This window comes from Pogona vitticeps, chromosome 12 (genome assembly GCF_051106095.1).
Source record: "Pogona vitticeps strain Pit_001003342236 chromosome 12, PviZW2.1, whole genome shotgun sequence".
NCBI classification, from domain to species: Eukaryota; Metazoa; Chordata; class Lepidosauria; order Squamata; family Agamidae; genus Pogona; species Pogona vitticeps.
This window is the reverse complement of record NC_135794.1, coordinates 18,524,876-18,542,248: the sequence shown is the minus strand read 5'-3', so window position 1 is coordinate 18,542,248 and position 17,373 is coordinate 18,524,876. Positions and strand designations below refer to the sequence as shown.

Below are 17,373 nucleotides of genomic sequence, written 5' to 3'. Positions count from 1 at the left end.
TCCTGGCAGGTTTCAATTCTCAGTCACATCGCAGTTGGTGGCTGTATTTGACTCAGGTAATCCCAAAATTGTTTCATCCCAATGGGAAAGCCTAACTGGACACAACAAGGTGTTTGGGCACCCCCCCTTTTTTCCCAGCCAATGCAACCAGAGAAAGTTGTGTCAGGCAAAAACTGTGTGAGGAGAAATGGTCCGTAGTCTACCAGTGGAGGATCCCACTGCTATCCTCATTGAAAACTTATTTAATTAGTTCTCTTGTACATGCCCCGTGGAAAAAAGGGAGGGCCAACGCAGGAGTGCGATAATATTCCAACTCATTTCAGTCTAACTTTTCAGTGAATGGCCTTTGCATGACCAGCATGTATGGCAGATTTTTCTCTTGTTTGTAAGCTCGTTAATTAAAGAGGCATCCAGCCAAAGGGATTATAGGCAAAGCTATATTTGTCTGTAAGTATCAGTCACACTACCCAAACATAGTCTTTAATCTCACATGTGGAATACTGCACCTTCCTTTTAGAAATGAGAAAAGTGGTGTTTCGGACCCTCAGTGTCCCTCAGCCAACATGGACACTGGTATCATTGTTGTACTGCTCTAACAGTTAAGGCATTTCCCCTGCTGTTCAGCCTAAAATTGGCTTCCTGCAACTTTAGCCCATTATTATGTATCCTGTACTCTGGGATGATTGAGAGCAGATCCTGCCACTTCACTGTATGGCTAACTTTCAAATGTTTAAAAAGTGCTATCCTATATCCCCTCAGACTTTTAGTTCAAGAAGAGCTTCATTCTCTTGTTTGTTCGTCCATTTGTTCATTTGTTCATTTGTTCGTTCGTTCGTTTGTTTGTTTGTTTGTTTGTTCATTTGTTTGTTTGTTCATTTATTCGTTCATTTGTTCATTTGTTCATTTGTTCATTTGTTTGTTTGTTTGTTTGTTTGTTTGTTCCTTCCTTCCTTCCTTCCTTCATTCCTTCCTTCTGTTTGTTCTTGATAATGTAGGCACATACTTAAAGAACAGGCATTCAAAGACCTCACAGATCCTACAAAATGGGAGGTGGGATGCTACAATTTCAGGTAACAAGTCAATCTACTTTACAGCCAAGTTACCATTTAAAAGACTTTCCTCCATATATACCCCCCACGCACATCCACCCTGTCTTGAACATATAAAGCTGAATGTTTTCATTTTTAAGCATAGCTCATGTGTACCTGAAAAGAAAATCCAGCACAAAACCGTTCATTTCACCACAAATAGGCTTTGTAAGTGGTGTGTGTGTGTTTTGAAAATATCCAACAGCTTAGGGACTCCTTTTTCTTTAATTTGAAAATTAACTTGTTGCCTAAAGGTAACACTTCTCCGTTGACAAAATAATGGTAAGAGATTGACCTTTCCATGAATGCATTACAGGCAAGAAATAATATACTTTGTCACAGAGCATTAACTGTCCCCGTTGAAAAGGCAAAGGCTGTGTACAGACCTTACAGTCTCAATGGCTCTCTTAAAATTATTAATTATGTCAGTTAAAACACTCGATGTAGCTGAGTCTCTGTTACACCCTGGAGTCTAGCGTTTCTTCCATTCCCCCCACTTATAGCTTCAGCTCGAAGGTAACAAAAAGGAGGGCAGGGGAAAAGGCGGAGAGGTGGGAAAAGGGGGAAGGAGAAAGAAAAAATCTCATTCCTCTCATGGATCCAGAGTGCTCCTGAAAGAATGGAGAGGATGCTCATCGGCAGAGGATTTAGAGTGACTCTGGGTTTTGCGCCATTTTACAGGTCCAATTTATTCATTCACCACATGGAGGATCACAAGCCATGGAGAGGAGGTAGAGGGAAATGGACACAACTTTGCTCTTCAAGTCCCTGTTCCCACTGGCAGCATCCTCCAGGGCTTGACATATTCAGGTGATGAAGATCCAAACATTATTTTAATGTTTGATGGACTTAGATTCTTCTCTGTGATGGGGATTCCACCATTTTTCGGAGGCCTCTAGGCAGGTCCAGGTTTGAGAAAACCAGCAGAAGCCTGAGGGAATTACTGTTTCTCCTCATCACCAGTGGATGGAGAATCGCAGGCTGGTTCACATGAGATTGGTATACGTGAGGAGAAGATGGAAGAAAGAAGAAGAAGCATATGAGTCTGGATGAATGGCAGCCATATTGGTTCCTCACCCAATCTACCTGCACTGCTTGTCTTCTAGCTCTTTATCCTTCCAAGAGCAAATAGCAATGGGTTGGTTTGCACCCTTCCGACAGCAAATTGTGGCATCCTCAGTCAAAGCCCAAAGTTCGTCACTCTTAATTATAGCTCTGTCTTCGGTGCATGTAGCCCTGAATTGTCAAGTCAAACTGGCAGGTCCTTTCTAGGGTTTCAACCAAGAGTCTTCCCCTTGAGGTTCTCCTGTCCTGAGATTAATCAGATCTGACTCTGCTTGCCCTGAATAGATCTATTCAGATGATATTTTCTGGCATGACCTCAGAGCTTCCAAAGGACTTGGGACCTGAATGAGAGAACACTTCTTCCTCTATACACCTGATTGATCATTAAGACCTGCGAGGGGCACTCCTCCTATGTCTCACCATGGAGAACAAGCCACTAAGTGAAGACAAGAGCATTGGCGGACCTACATTTTGGGTCCCCCAAAAGCTTGTAGTGTTATGGAGGGCCCTTTACAACCAGTATCGAGGTCTGGATAACCACTGTTATCTTCTCTAATGGGGTTGTTCCACAACAGAACACCATGTTTTTTTTAAAAAACAAAAAACAAATATGTACTGAAGTCACTTCTGGGGCTCCTCTGGGATAGGGCCCCTGAAGCTGAAGTTTCATTAGTTTCATAGTAGAATGGCCTCTGGACATGTAGGAGGCTATAGAACCTCATTTATGGAATACTTTCTTCTTAGAGGTTTGGCTACACTGACACTAAACTAACTTTAGCTATTTGTCAAGATCTTTGGAGATGAAAGATTACGGCTTCCATAGGCTGAAGAGAAGTGGTTCCCAACCTTGAGTCCCCAGATACTCTTGGACTACAACTCCCAGCACAGCTAGTAATGAAGGCTTCTGGGAGTTTCAGTCCAAGAACATCTGCGGGCCCCACACAGTTGGGAACCACTGCTGTAGAAGCTTCTGTATCATTGTTAGTTTTAATGTATAATGCTTTTTTAAAAAAAATGTTTTAGATGTTTTTAAAATGGTTTTAAAGCATTACATTGTTTTATACCTTTTTTTAAAATTGTTGCACTCTGCCCTGAGATCTTAAGATATAGGATAGAGTAGAAACGTCTTAAATAAAGAAATCTCAGTGCAACATTCTACACATGACACCATACTGCCTTCTGCCTCTCTTCTCAAAGATCTTCAGGAAGTTAAGATCCATCTTTTTCCTCCTGCTTTATATGATCAGGATTGCCTCTCCCATTTGTTCATTAGTATATCCTTGAAATGCTATATCCTTGGCATACAAATAATTACATAAATACCCAACTTCTCTCTCTCTCTCTCTCTCTCTCTCTCTCTCTCTCTCTCTTGCTTTTCCAGGGACATTTTGAAAAGTTCCACATCATGACGACATTGCATGGCTTGGAGCTTATTATGAAGGGGGATTCCGTGCTCTTCCACCAGCCCCCCACCCCAGATTTTATCCACTTTGAAATGTTTTGAATTAGAATAGCTTACTCAAGGTCACCAAAGGCATATGGTCTTGCTCAAAACTTTAAACAAAACATTAGTTTTTACAACCCTTTGTAATTTGGTATTGTATACAACATGGTCATTGACGGGCTCACTGTAATCTTTTTCAGTGGGTGACAGAAATATGAGAGGCAAATTTATAAGCCATTTAGTGAAGCATTTAATCAATTTCATGCATAGGAAATAACTCCAATTGCTTTGGTTTATCAATCTTCCTTCTATTCCACACACACACACACATTGCCCTCCACATCCTGCAGAAATGCTGTATCTCTGCCTTCAGATACTTAAACATTAGCACAATCGACAACAGATGCAAAGCAAAATCTTTGATGGGCCAATTTCAGTGTCGTCATCACTGAGCGCAAGGATCAAGCATGTTTCTGGGGAGACCCTGTGAATGTGTTTCAAAAGGAGGAAAGTGTTTTTGTAATGTGGTAGGATGCCTCACGGTTTCAAGCTGCCAAGTTACTCATTAAGCGCCCTCTGCCTGGAATGAGCTCTCAACATGGCATAAAGCAGTGATTCCCAGTATATGCACAATGACTGGAATAGGCATCCTTCAGTCTCGAGAGACTATGGTAACATGCTCTGCATGGAGGACCTGGAACAGCGTCTAGTGTGGCTGAGAAGGCCAATTCGAGAGCGGCAATCCCTTCCACATTGAGGACAAATCCTATCTGTACCCTGTCTAGCTTCCTGATTTTGCTGCTTTCGGGATGGCCTCTTTGCCTCGGCCTGCTGGACAAGGGTCTCTTCAAATTGGGAGACGCCGTGCTGCACTGCCTGCCTCCAGGCTGAACACTCAGAGATCAGGGTTTCCCATCTGTTGAGATCCATTTCCAAGACCTTCAAATCCCACTTGCAGATGTCCTTCTATCACAGCTGTGGTTTCCCTCTGGGGAGATTTCCCTGCACTGATTCTCCAGACAGGAGATCTTTTGGAATCCGACCATCAGCCATTCTCACAACATGCCCAAGCCAACATAGATGTCGCTGTTTCAGTAATGTATATATGCTAAAAATTCCACCTCGATCTAGGACTACTCTGTTTGGAACTTTGTCCTGCCAGGTGATCCAAAAACATATGAGCAGTACCGATGGACATGAACCTCTGGTATGTTGTTTTGGCACTCGTGTGTGGTTGAGCACCCTTCCCCCCTTCCAGGGGCACCCACTCAGAGAACATGGGGTGGTGTGCCGAACCACCAATAAGCTGTTCAACTGGAAAATAAACCAAACTGCTGAATGAGTAGTTCATGCCCATCTCTAATGAGGAGGCCAGACCATTCCTTGGGGGTGGGAGCGGTACAGTTAAAAAACAGGGGTGGTTCACGGTCCTTGCAGGAGGGCACCTCAGCCCCTAAATTACAGATGCGGTCTCTTGTCCCAAAATCAGACCACAGGGTGATTAAAGTTTAGAAAGAGTCTCGACCTCAAGTCTCAGGGTTCAAATTGTTCTCAGGGCCGGTCCTACCATTAAGTAAAGGTGAATAGTTGTCTTTGGGAGCAAGCAAAGAGTTTCTCCTATTCAAGGCTTCAGAATGGATCCCGACTGAGTTCGGAATGATTTGTGCCCCATCGATTTGTGCTTCAGATCCAAACTTATTTATATCTTTGTGAAGTCTATGCTTTAGGAAACCAAACTGACGGCAAGCTTTTTTAACCTCATGTGTATGAGGTTTGTAGACGTGACAGACTCTAAAGAACGGAGTAAATCTGGCAGACCTCAGACATTTAATTGGTAGGCATCTTTAAAAAAAAACAAAAAACGAGTAGGCTGAATCCATTTCTGCACCAGATCTGGAATGGTTGAAGGATTGCTTCACCTCACTATGTAACTAAATGTGGCCACTCCTTTTCTATCTGGACCTTACACAAACCAGTCTGAATCAGGCTGCTTAACTTCATTATTTTATTTATTTATTTATTTATTTATTTATTTATTTATTTATACCCCACCCATCTAGACACAAGTCTACTCTGGGTGACTAACAATAAAAATAGAATAAAAACAGAATAATAAAATAAAAAGCAGCAATAGTAATGTGGTTCAAGATGGGGGGAAAATAATAAAAAATAATCAAGTGATGACAGGAGGAAAAGCCTCCCTAAAGTGGTCTTAAGTGACTAGATAGGCGGGATATAAATGAAATAAAATAAATAAATAAATAAATAAATAAATAAATAAATAAATAAATAAATAAATAAATAAATAAATAAATAAATAAATAAATAAATAGCCAGGTCTTAAGTTGGCTCTTAAAAACACCCAGCGAGGGAGCCAGACAGATCTCTGAGGGCAGACTGCTCCAAAGTTGAGGGGCCACTGCCGAGAAGGCCCGGTTTCTTGTTCTTTCTCTCCAGGCCTCCCTTGGCGTTAGACCCCTCAGCTGCCCCTCCTGGCTAGAGTGAGTGATTCGGGTAGATCTGGGTGGGAGGAGGCGTTCGCAAGATTTTTTTTTTTGAGTCCGATGCTTTGCAAGACTTTTTTTTGAGACCGATGCATAGGGAACCTCGCAAGACGATTTTTTCAGAAGACGGCGATTTTCGCGGAACTAATTAAAATAGTCTTGTGAGGCACCTCTGTATTTGTATATTTTATGAAGATTTTTTTGAAATGCACATTATTACATACATGTAATGAAATCATTATGCAACGATTGTGTTCAAGAAGGGGAAAGCACAAACAGAGAAGTTCACTCCCTACTTACAACGACCTACAGCAGTGGTTCCCAACCTTGGGTAACCCAGAGGTTCTTGGATTGCAGTTCCCAGAAACCCTGGCCAGCACAGTTGGTGATGAAGGCTTCTGGGAAATGCAGTCCAAGAACCTCTGGGTTACCCAAGGTTGGGAACCACTGACCTATGGCATTGCATATGGCTTACTCATGCTATGCCTGCATAGGATTGTAGCCTTCCAGTGCAATCTTATGCAGGATTACTCTAAAGAAAATACCACTCTGCATATCAAGGAGTTTGCTCATGTAAATGTTCATAAGTATGTAGCTTTATGGTACAATCCTGTTTATGCTTATTGAGCAGTTAAATCACACTGAGTTCAAGGAATCATTATTCCCAGGGAACTGACTATAGGAGGAGCAGCACAGCCAATGGTTAGAGGTAATAAAAATGACCATCCCAAGAATCTGTAGGGCAATGTGTACCTTTGAGGTCAACACCACTGAACACAGGAAGATTTATTTACTCCTGAGTAGACAGTTCTATGTTTAGGTTCTTAGTGGAGAGTTGAGTCGGTCCCTCAATAAAATCATTCTTCTGCCCTCCCCCCCCATCTGTACCTGTTGTGCTTGCAAAATATTTTATGGAAGTAATTTATACATGATAAAAGAAAGGGAGGGCTTTCTCAATATTATTTTTATCTCCGAGACATAAAATAACAAACAACACCAGTAATCAAAATTTACTGCCACTGTAATAGGTTTTGGCATCATTTATGTATTGCAAGAAATGTTAAAATAATGTTGCTGTTCAGGGCCAGGAAGGGTTTGGGATATATATATATTTAAAAGCCCAATTTCATTATAGAAACATATACTGTAGTTTTGGCTTTTATGATGCTGGAAAGATTAATCCACATAAATAAGTGACCTGAGCCTTCTTCTAATCAGCAAGCCAAAATAATCTGCAGTAGAGCATAGGTAAAATAACAAGAAAAGTTGTATATTGTAAAAATATTTCAGTAATTAAGACTTGTGCCAACCAGGGCAATTGGCAGGAAAATCATAAACACTTTGGACCATCTGTGTTTGATTTGTACCTGTGAGTCCTTAAAGGGACAGTTGATAATTCCACCTTGTACCGCTAGCAGAAGTAGGTGATTCAATCGGTTCCTTTTACATTCTGAAAAATGGGGAAGCTGAGGAGTGGCATTTCGTACTATGTTCTAGTTCCGATGTTAATGGGGGAAGAGACTGGCTCACCCTTTTTTCACCCTCTAGGCATGCAGAAAGGATGATTGGATAGAAAGTTAAACCTCCATGGTAAAGGCAAAGGTTCCCCTTGACAATTTTGTCCAGTCATGTCCGACTCTAGGCGGCGGTGCTCATCTCCATTTCCAAACCATAGAGCCAGCGTTTGTCCATAGACAGTTTCTGTGGTCACGTGGCCAGCGCGACTAGACACGGAACACTGTTACCTTCCCACTGAGGTGGTCCCTATTTATCTACTCACATTTACATGCTTTCGAACTGCTAGGTTGGCAGGAGCCGGGACAAGCGACAGGGGCTCAATCCGTCGCGTGGATTTGATCTTACAAGGGCTGGTCTTCCGACCTTGCAGCACAGAGGCTTCTATGGTTTAACCCACAGTGCCACCATGTCCCTCTGTGACTGATATGCAATTGTCTAAAATCAAAGTACTGTATCTGGTAGCAAAAAAAGAGAAAGAAAGCACAGCTCAACTGCACGTTAAATATTTAACACAGTATTTAGTTCATCTCTGAATGAAGGCTGGGTGGCCTTCATTCTATGTTGATTCATTACCTTCATTACTATGTTGATTACAAATGGGCATGAACCACCAGTGTGGTGGTTCATGAATGCAATCAGGACTACTGTTTCCATCATGAAGAAGGCTATGTTGTACTTGCATGTCAGCCACATGAGATGCTAAAAAGGAGAAGCTGTCTCAGACAGAATATGGGGAACCTTAATTCAGCAACTATGTAGACATTCAAACTGAGGGCTTTGAAAAAGAGAGCATTCAAGATCTTGAGTCCCATCTGACTTATTTGAATTTCAAGTGCCTCTCATCCCAAATGTGACAAAATTTGCAACTTTGGGCGAATGCTGAACAAGGCCAAATTCAAACAACATCCTCGCCCCTTGGTGTAACATCTCCATTCTTTGGCCTAGTTGGCAAACAATTCCATAACCAAGGATTATACAATATAAAGATCAGCATCACCCCACTACAGTTATGCTAGTGGCTAATGTCACCATCTGGCAGTCTCTCTTCTTTGGACATTTAAAGTGACACCATCCTAGGTTTCCAGTCTGCATCTATCAAAAAGACACATTGATTTCCTTTCTGGGGAAAGCACATATTTCTTCTCTCCCCCATAACAGATAAATCTGACAGCTTTTAATCAAATTCGGTTGTTTCCAAGTATAGCAATGTTCCCAGCACCAAAGACCTGTGTGTACTGTATACATAACAACAACTGGTGGAATCTTTGTTCTAAGTACTGTTTTTGACCGCGCATGCACCTGTGTTTCAGAAATCTAAGTGCATGCACGAGCCGTTAACATTTCAGAATGCCCCAAGGACAGGTTTAGCTTTATTCCTTCCCAACATAATACCTTCCTTGTAGTGGTAACCATGAATACTGCTACAGTTAAAGGTCTGCTAGTGGTTGTACCATAAACCCTCCTGTTTTCCGGATTTTTACAACTCTGCCATAAAAACATTCTCTCCAAACTAGAAAGGGCAGCAAGACAGACCGGATTCAGACTGGAGAAAGGGAGAAGACAGACAAACTGATCTAGCTTGTAAAATTAGTTTTTCTTGCTCATTTATGACATTTATGGACTTTGTTCCAGAAGAGGAAAAAACACAAGAATAGCTGGCTCAGAAGGAAGGCTTTTGTACAACAAAAGATAAATGGAATTCTAGCTTCAGGTGTTAGAGAATCAGAATCCAACATATTTTTAGCCGAGAAACACCTCCTGCCATCAGCACCCTTGCTGTTTCAGATATCTGATGGACAGAATGATCTTCTGGGGAAAAAATTGCTCTTACTGGGTGAAATCTCATGGCAGAAGAGTCCACTCAAAAAAAGTGGTCAGAGAAGGGATGGGGAGAGGGGAAAAAGCATTAGTATCAAATCGAAACCTCCTCCATACACAAACTCTTCTAAATAATGCCACAATGCAAACATCATGTTAGACCACGCTAGCGTTAAGTAATGTCCAACATCCTTAGGTTGGTAAGAAATACAGCTGGCCAAGTTTGGGTTCAGTTGTTGACTTGAGATGGGCATGAACTGCCAAACAGTGGTTCGTCTTGGTTTGTGAAAGTCCAGCTGAGAGGTGGGTGCATGCAGAGATGCAGAGAGAAGGGAAACCAGACCACTGTCTCTCTAGATGGTAGCAGCAGTGGCAGGACAAGGTAGGGAGGCAAAAGGGCTGTGGGAAGAGGGTGGGGGCAAGCTCTCTGTGTGTGTGTGTGGGGGGGGAAAGGAACCAGAAAGTTTGTTAAATCAAGAAAAAGTTCATTGGTTTGGGAAAGTTCAGGTTGTCCAGTTTGGACAAACACGAACTGACCCGAATCAACGAACCAGCAATTTTTGATGAACTTCCTGGTTCATTTTTGTATTTATGCCCATCTCTACTGTTGACCCTAGGACAATCTGACCACTTAGAACGGCTCTGGAAGGCAAGTGAAAAAGCCCTAAGAAACGATGGCTTGCTCTTTGATCTGAGGAACTCCCCACTGAGATCAGGCAAGCTACCTCACTTCCTCACTTGGTTGGGTCTGACCATGTAGTAGTATTTGAGAAGCACCTTAAAAAGCCAATTTGGGGGGCAATTAATTAGTAGCATACAGTAGCATACAATAGTTGATAAAAAATTGTACCTAGCCAAACTGTTTCATTAGAGTGTGTTCTGAAAACATATGCGACACAACTGTTTTGCTGAAGCTCAGCCTGTTTAGGTATCACCAGAAGCTTCAGAAGGCTACTTGTGTTACTTTGTTGAGATAAAACCAGCTGAGTCTTAATGAATGATCGTTTTGCACATGTTTATTTCTCTTCCCACAGATTTCTTTCATTGCACTTCATTGTAATTTGATTCACCAGTTTGCTGTCTACACCTGTGGTTCTGCACGCTGTAAACCCCGATACTTCATGCATCTGATTTCTAGATGCATCTTGATGACACAACCAGCATGTCATGAGAAGCAAAGGACCCTTAAAAGGGGAAGCGTTTCTGTTTAACTTATCATGAGCTTGCTGTATGTTTCAAATAAGCTTAGTTTTGATTTATGCTTGGCCAGAGAGAGGCAAACAGAAGCTTCAATAGCAAGTCTGAATGCTCAAGCATCTTACTTTGAAGGAGGTGCATATCTGAAGGGGGGGAAAACATTATGCTAGCAGTAAACATGTCCCTTAATTTGTGTCTTTGAGACACCACAAAACTGTTGTTATAGAATGATAGACAAAGAGTTGGAATACACCTTGTAAACATAGTCTGGTGCAATCTTCTTCTTGATACAGGGAATACAGAAAAACTTCCTCAAATGGATGGCTCTCTTGGCTGCTACTTGAAGACATCCAACAAAGGAGAACAATCTGAATCGGGGGTATGGAATCTTTGCTACCACTTCATGTTTTAGACTGCATCTTCCACATTCCCTAACTTTTGTCTGGAAACCCAAGGTTGGGTATCACTGCTCTAGATTTCTCTAACATTCAACTACAAGAGTTCTTTTCAGTTTAGTGCCTAGGTGAGAGACTATTGGGAACCCCAAGTTCACCATCTTGAACTCTGTGACCAAAGAAAGGTGGGATATAAATGTACCAACATTTAAATACTGTATATTCTTGTGTTCCATCTGCTTACAATTTTACAGTTCTTTCTTTCTTTCTTTCTTTCTTTCTTTCTTTCTTTCTTTCTTTCTTTCTTTCTTTCTTTCTTTCTTTCTTTCTTTCTTTCTTTCTTTCTTTCTTTCTTTCTTTCTTTCTTTCTTTCTCCTGTCATGTGGAACTCTTAAATTAATGCACCCCTTGAAATCTTTTTTGATGATTTCAAGAACACTTTCCCCCTTTTCAGGAGTCTGATTTAATACTGCTTTGCTCATTCCATCGCCGTAACATTGCTAAAAGATTCATCTTCACTCTGCAATTATCTCCGTGTCTTTAGAGGAAAAAAGCTGCATTACTGATTTGAGTAAATTTCAAGGTTCCCTTGCTAAGTTCTTTCAATGGTTTGGTGTTATCCATTCCACCCTCTACTTTTTCCCCCCAAGTTTATTGTTAGGCACCTTGAATTATTTGCATGATAATGCCCCACTATAAATGGATTATATTGTAATGTATTGTGCTTTGTTGGTTTAATAGTGACAACAGCATGGTTCTAAAGTAAGGTAGCAGCTAAGATTGGAGGGTGTTTTTGGCCTGATAAATTTCTTTTGAGAAGCATGAGGCAGAGAAGTTGAAGTCGATGGGGAGTAAGACAAGTAAGAATTACCTTTTTTTTTTTGTTCTTTAAAAGAAAAGTGAAATTGAAAGGAGGAAAAAAAACTACATATGAGGCAATAGATGGTCTGCAAAATCCGAAAAATTTAAAACCAAATATATATTTTTTTCTCTTCAGAGATTTTTCAAGGCATGGATGGAAGAGGTGCGAGCCGTTTGAAAGTAACTTGAAGCAGATTTTAATAGAAGCAGATAACTGTTGAAAACAGGTCTGTCAACTATTAGCTATAATAGTTAACAAAAAAGAGAAACCCTCCATTTTAAAGATGAACAGGAGCCTCGTGACACAGTGGTTATACTGCAGTCCTGCAGTCAACACTCTGCTTGTGATGGGCTCAGGAAGTCATCTCAAGGTTGGCTCAGCCTTCCATCTTTCTGAGATTGGTAAATTGAGTACCCATCTTGCTGGTGGGCAATGTGTAGCCTGAATAATTAGACTGTAAACCACCCAGAGAGTTCTTCAAGTGCCATGGCGTGGTATATAAGCAGCATACCTTGCTTTTGGTTTTGCTTTAGTATATCTGATTACCGGGTGGTAGGAGGTGCAAGCACGTCAGACTGGTCATTGGCAAGGAACCTTGGAAGTTTCCTTACATGGATTGAAACCACCGGCCCACCTCCCTGCCTAACCACCTCTGGGTTCTGCCTCTGAGTGGGCACCCACTGGAGGAGGCGGGACATGGAAGCGCCAATCACTTTTTCATCCAAAAGACGAACCAGCATGAACCACCAAAATGCCAGTTCGTGCCCATCTCTAATAGCCATCTATTGATGGGCACCCCAAGACCTCCAGAGCTGCAGCTCTTTTATGGGGCAGGAAATCAGGAATGCATCCTGCTCCTTCCTTCTGCATCTCAGAGCAGCTGTCTGTGAGCTCCTTGTGAAGGAAAAGGAAAGAAGCGTGATGATGATTCGTGTTTTGGTTTCCTTGTTGTAAACTTTTACGAGTGATTGACTTTACAAATGATTTGCTCTTGTCTTGTTAATACAGTGGTGCCTCGCCAGACAGTTACCCCGCATGACAGTTTTTTTCGCTAGACATTGGCTTTTTGCAATTCGCAAAACAGTGATTCCTATGGGGGAATTTCGCTGGACAATGTTTGGTCCCTGCTTCGCAAACTAATTTTTGCTAGACAATGATTTTGACAGCTCCCTCCGCACTTGCAAAACGGGTGTTTTCGGGACCTAAGCTTCGCAACACAGCAATTTGAACAGCTGATTGGCCGTTCACAAAGCAGCTTTCCTATGGCCGATCTTCGCTAGACAATGACGATTCTTCCCCACTGGAATGCATTAAACAGGTTTCAATGCATTCCAATGGGGAAATGCTTTTCGCTAGACGATGATTTCACTAAACAGTGATTTTAGTGGAACGGATTATCATCGTCTAGCGAGGCACCACTGTATGGACTAATCAGCTCTCTGCACTCTCTTTAAGGTGTGTGTGTGTTTGTGTGTGTGTGTGTGTGTTTGGGGGTGTCAATGAGGACAGTGATGATGAGCACCTGCTGTTCCCAATTTACCATAACTGCCTCACTGAGGTAAATGTGGCCTACTACGGCCCCCAAATCCCCCCCCCCCGCAAATACCCCTCTTGTGGGTTGAAAGCATAACTAACAGAGGTTTGTCTTTGCACTTTTGAATAGGAATGAGAAAAAAAATCAAGGTGGGAAAATCAAGAGAACATCTACTCCATTTTCTGATTCTGTTCAAGAATCCCAGGAAACAGAAGGCACTCACACATCCACCGAAGATGGGCTGGAGGTGAAATGCTGGATTACCTACTGCTTACCTCTGGCCTGGAAGGAGATTTGCTTATTTTCACAAAACTATTATTTCCCTATATATTCTTTGCATCCCTATTAATAAGTGTCTGCTGCTCTATGTGTGTGTGTTTTTAAAAATTGGAGCCGGTTTTCTTTTCTTTTCCCCCCTCTACAAATTGAGAAAGATCATCTTCAAACGGACTTTGATCATTGTTTTCTAAAAATAAAATGAGAAAGTTTTTCTTGGAGGGAAAGAGATGACGGACGCCTTTGAAATGGTGGAGTGGAACTAAACTATTTGCCAACTTACTGTGTCCCATCAGGAAAAAGCCTGATCCCATTTAAGCTCTGCTACAGTTTGCCAGAACACTTTAAAGAGTACATGGAACTTGATGTTTAGTCAAGTCTATATAACACAACAGCACCCAGATATATTAAAAGAAAAATTGGCTTCGACATTTTTGTATCAAATAAAGAAAAATGCTGAAAACACAGACTGAATGTCTTGGGTTTGTGTGTGTGTGTTTGTGTGTAGTCTCACTGAAGTCAATGTGATTGCACGGATGTCAAAAGAATTTTGCTCTTTTGGACTTTCCCGTGCTCTGCCTAAAGGCTTAGCTGATACTTTGCTTAATGGAAGCATTCTGTTTAGTTAGACCCATGGACTCGTCCCTCCCATTGCAACAGAAAGAAGAAGGAAATCTGTTAAAACAAAAGGTCATTTTTGTAGACTTCACACATGCATGTTTGATGTTTAAAGACTGTACTATTGGGGCCAATATCATCACTAGGCACCCTTAATTACGTCTAAGGGGTGATTCATTAAGAACATGCACTGGTTACTCAGGAAGGATATTAAATATGTGTATTTATGTTGGGTATGTGAAACAAATAGAAGGATCCTCCTGAATGGTTTTCTAGAAATTGTGAATGGTCTGCTATGGACACAACAACAGAGACAGAACTTTCATAGCACATCGCTTTGTCTCCGTGGAATGTTTATCTGAAGAATCAATTCACAGATTCTGCTGTCAAGAATTAACAGCATGATGTCCTGGTGTTGCCCATTCATGTGGGAACTAAGGCCGTACAGTGGATTCAGAAAAATTCCAAGTTCCCAGCTGAATTGGCCTGATTCAGACTGATGGGTATGAGGTCCAGGATGAAGTGGAATGCTCAGATTTGGTTTTGGGGTGAATTATACACACACCAGTGCGATAACACAAAAGGTATAGCTGTTTTGTTGTCCAGCGCTCCGAAGTACAGATTCAACTGGGTCTGTGGCATGAATTAAATCAAATGGGGGAACAAACTGATCGCAAATCAGGATACATTCTGGAGCTACGTATTAGTTTCCAAAACAAATTAGGAGTCCTGAGCACAGTCCTAATGTGAATCGGACCCACATTATGGCTATGACATTTCATAATCATAATTTTAGACCTGCAGAGCCAGAAGGCCTCAGCAATATATTGCATTAAGTGTTATATGCTATTAAGGTAGAACCAACTTACACCACTTTCAACTTAAGGGAGATAGTTAAACAACAATTGTACCATTGACACTCCCCACCCATTAATTTCCAAAGCCAAGTGAAGATTTGAACCCAGGTGTCTTGAGTCTCAGTCTGTCACTCTGCTATGCCTGCCTCCTATAATATTGCATTATATGTGTTGTCAAATAGCCGGTTGTGAAACCAAATCAAGGTAGGATGTGCTGAACCCTATACTGTGTATATTCACAAATAACATCAATAATGTCAGAAAAGCAGTTGGGCAGGTTATCCAGATGTGCTGAATAAATTGGATCCAAATATTGCACAAATAAAAAAAAAAAGCTTGTTCATGCTTGGAAATTATCATCGGTAGTTCTTGTCTTTGGTGTGTATGACATTTCCAGATTCTTTTATGACCCTTGCTGCCAAAGTCATTCTTTCTGCAAACATTTGGCTATAAACTTATTTCTTCATAATACTTTGGCCATCTCATGAGAAGAGAAGACTCCCTGGAAAAGACCCTGATGTTGGGAAAGTGTGAAGGCAAGAGGAGAAGGAGACGACAGAGGATGAGATGGATGGACAGTGTCATTGAAGCGACCAACATGAATTTGACCCAACTCTGGGAGGCAGTGGAAGACAGGAGGGCCTGGCGTGCTCTGGTCCATGGGGTCATGAAGAGTTGGACACAACTAAACAATTAAACAACAGCAACAAACTATGAGGTAAGTACCAATGAGCTACCTGGCGGGGGGAGGAACTACATCTACCATACAAGTGTGGCTGAGGTGAAAAATTGAGCGCTCTGATCAGGTGGGTTCTCTCCTAATGTCTTACAATGGAGCACTCACCACAAAACAACCCGTGGACCATAATTTTTAAATATAATTTCAGCTGGCTGGGGTTTTGAGAGATGTAGCCCCACAAGATACTGCATAGCTTAGTAGTTTAGGCATCTGACTGTGGATCCAGAGGTTGGGCGTTCAGATTCCTTTATTACGATCAACAGATCAGATGAGAGGTTGGGAGTTTGATTCCCCACATATGCCTCTTTGACAAGATATTCGCTGGACTTGATCCCTTCCAGCTCTGCAGTTCTGAGATGAGGATGATGACAAACTTTGCCGAGCCCTGAGAAGGAGACTTTTCGCTAAGTGCCAGTAAGCTTAGGTTGGTCATTCTAGGGAAGGATGGGAACTTTCAGTGTTCACACACACATACTGCCATATTCATATCACACAGAATGGATCCACAGCACAAGATAAATGTTACAAATGAACGACAGCAAGTGCTTTGTAATTAGAGGTTCACACCTTGTGTGACTTTTTCCCTTCCCTCCTCTTTGTGTCGCAACATATGTAATCAACCATTCCTAACAGGAGAGTTCAGTAGAACTTTTGTTCACCTTGTGATCATTGGTGTAAAGGCTTCTAAATGGATGAAAATCAATAGCGTTGGTGATGTATGGCCTAAACACATATCTGTTGATGCGGAAAACGGGTATTATGATGAAAGATCAATTTTTGTGGTGAAGTTCTTGCCTCTCAACTGATAGCAAGCATTTTTCATGCATTTATCCTATTGATGTCCAGCTGCATGCAGGAATGGCTGCCTGCACCTCATCTTTTATTTTCAGTAGGCTGTATTTAAGGCAAGAAACCTAGTGTGCTGTAGTGGATAGAAGGATAGCCTAGGACTCTGGAGAACAGGGTTCAAATCCCCACTCAACCATGGAAACTCACTGAGGGGTGGGTGGAACTGGTAAAAAAAACCCCATTCCTTAAATACTGTATCTCATATACCTTGAAAGCCCCTATTAAGGTATATGTCAGCTCTGACTTGATGGCCCATAACAACAAAATTTTGGGGGCTTGCAACAGTTAGTCATGGACTATGGCTAAGCCCAAGTAACTTAAATCAGCAAAGCAAAGAAACAATTGTTGGAAAGACAGCATTCCTACAGTTACCCAATCTGGAATGATTTTAAATAGAAGTATTTTTGAAATTCTGTGATGGAGCCTTGATCCAACCCAGTTTGAAAGCCAGTTCAAGACTTCAGAATGCATCCTGATTTAGTCTGGAGCAATTTGTACTCTTGACCTGATATGATTTGCAAAGCTAAGGCTTCAGCTTGCGTTGGAAAGCTAACACGGCTATAGTGTTTTTGCAGTGATGTTGATGAAATCTGGAGAAATGACAGATCC

The 17,373-nt window shown here is 41.6% G+C and overlaps 1 protein-coding gene across 10 annotated transcripts in view; it reads left to right on the top strand.

Annotated features, from left to right (window-relative positions):
* LOC110072990 (uncharacterized) overlaps positions 1-14,168 on the top strand; it is an 80,655-nt gene extending 66,487 nt beyond the window's left edge. For 6 of the 10 annotated variants that reach the window (XR_012081590.2, XR_012081589.2, XR_013539001.1 and 3 more), the window contains exons 6-9: positions 3,535-10,153; positions 10,928-11,013; positions 12,027-12,117; positions 13,555-14,168. The gene's annotated coding sequence lies outside the window, so the exon portion shown is untranslated. The remainder of the gene's footprint in view (positions 1-3,534; positions 10,154-10,927; positions 11,014-12,026; positions 12,118-13,554) is intronic. The other 4 variants (XR_013538998.1, XR_012081587.2, XR_013539002.1 and 1 more) reach the window with 4 other exon arrangements.
* The last annotated feature ends 3,205 nt before the right edge of the window (positions 14,169-17,373 follow it).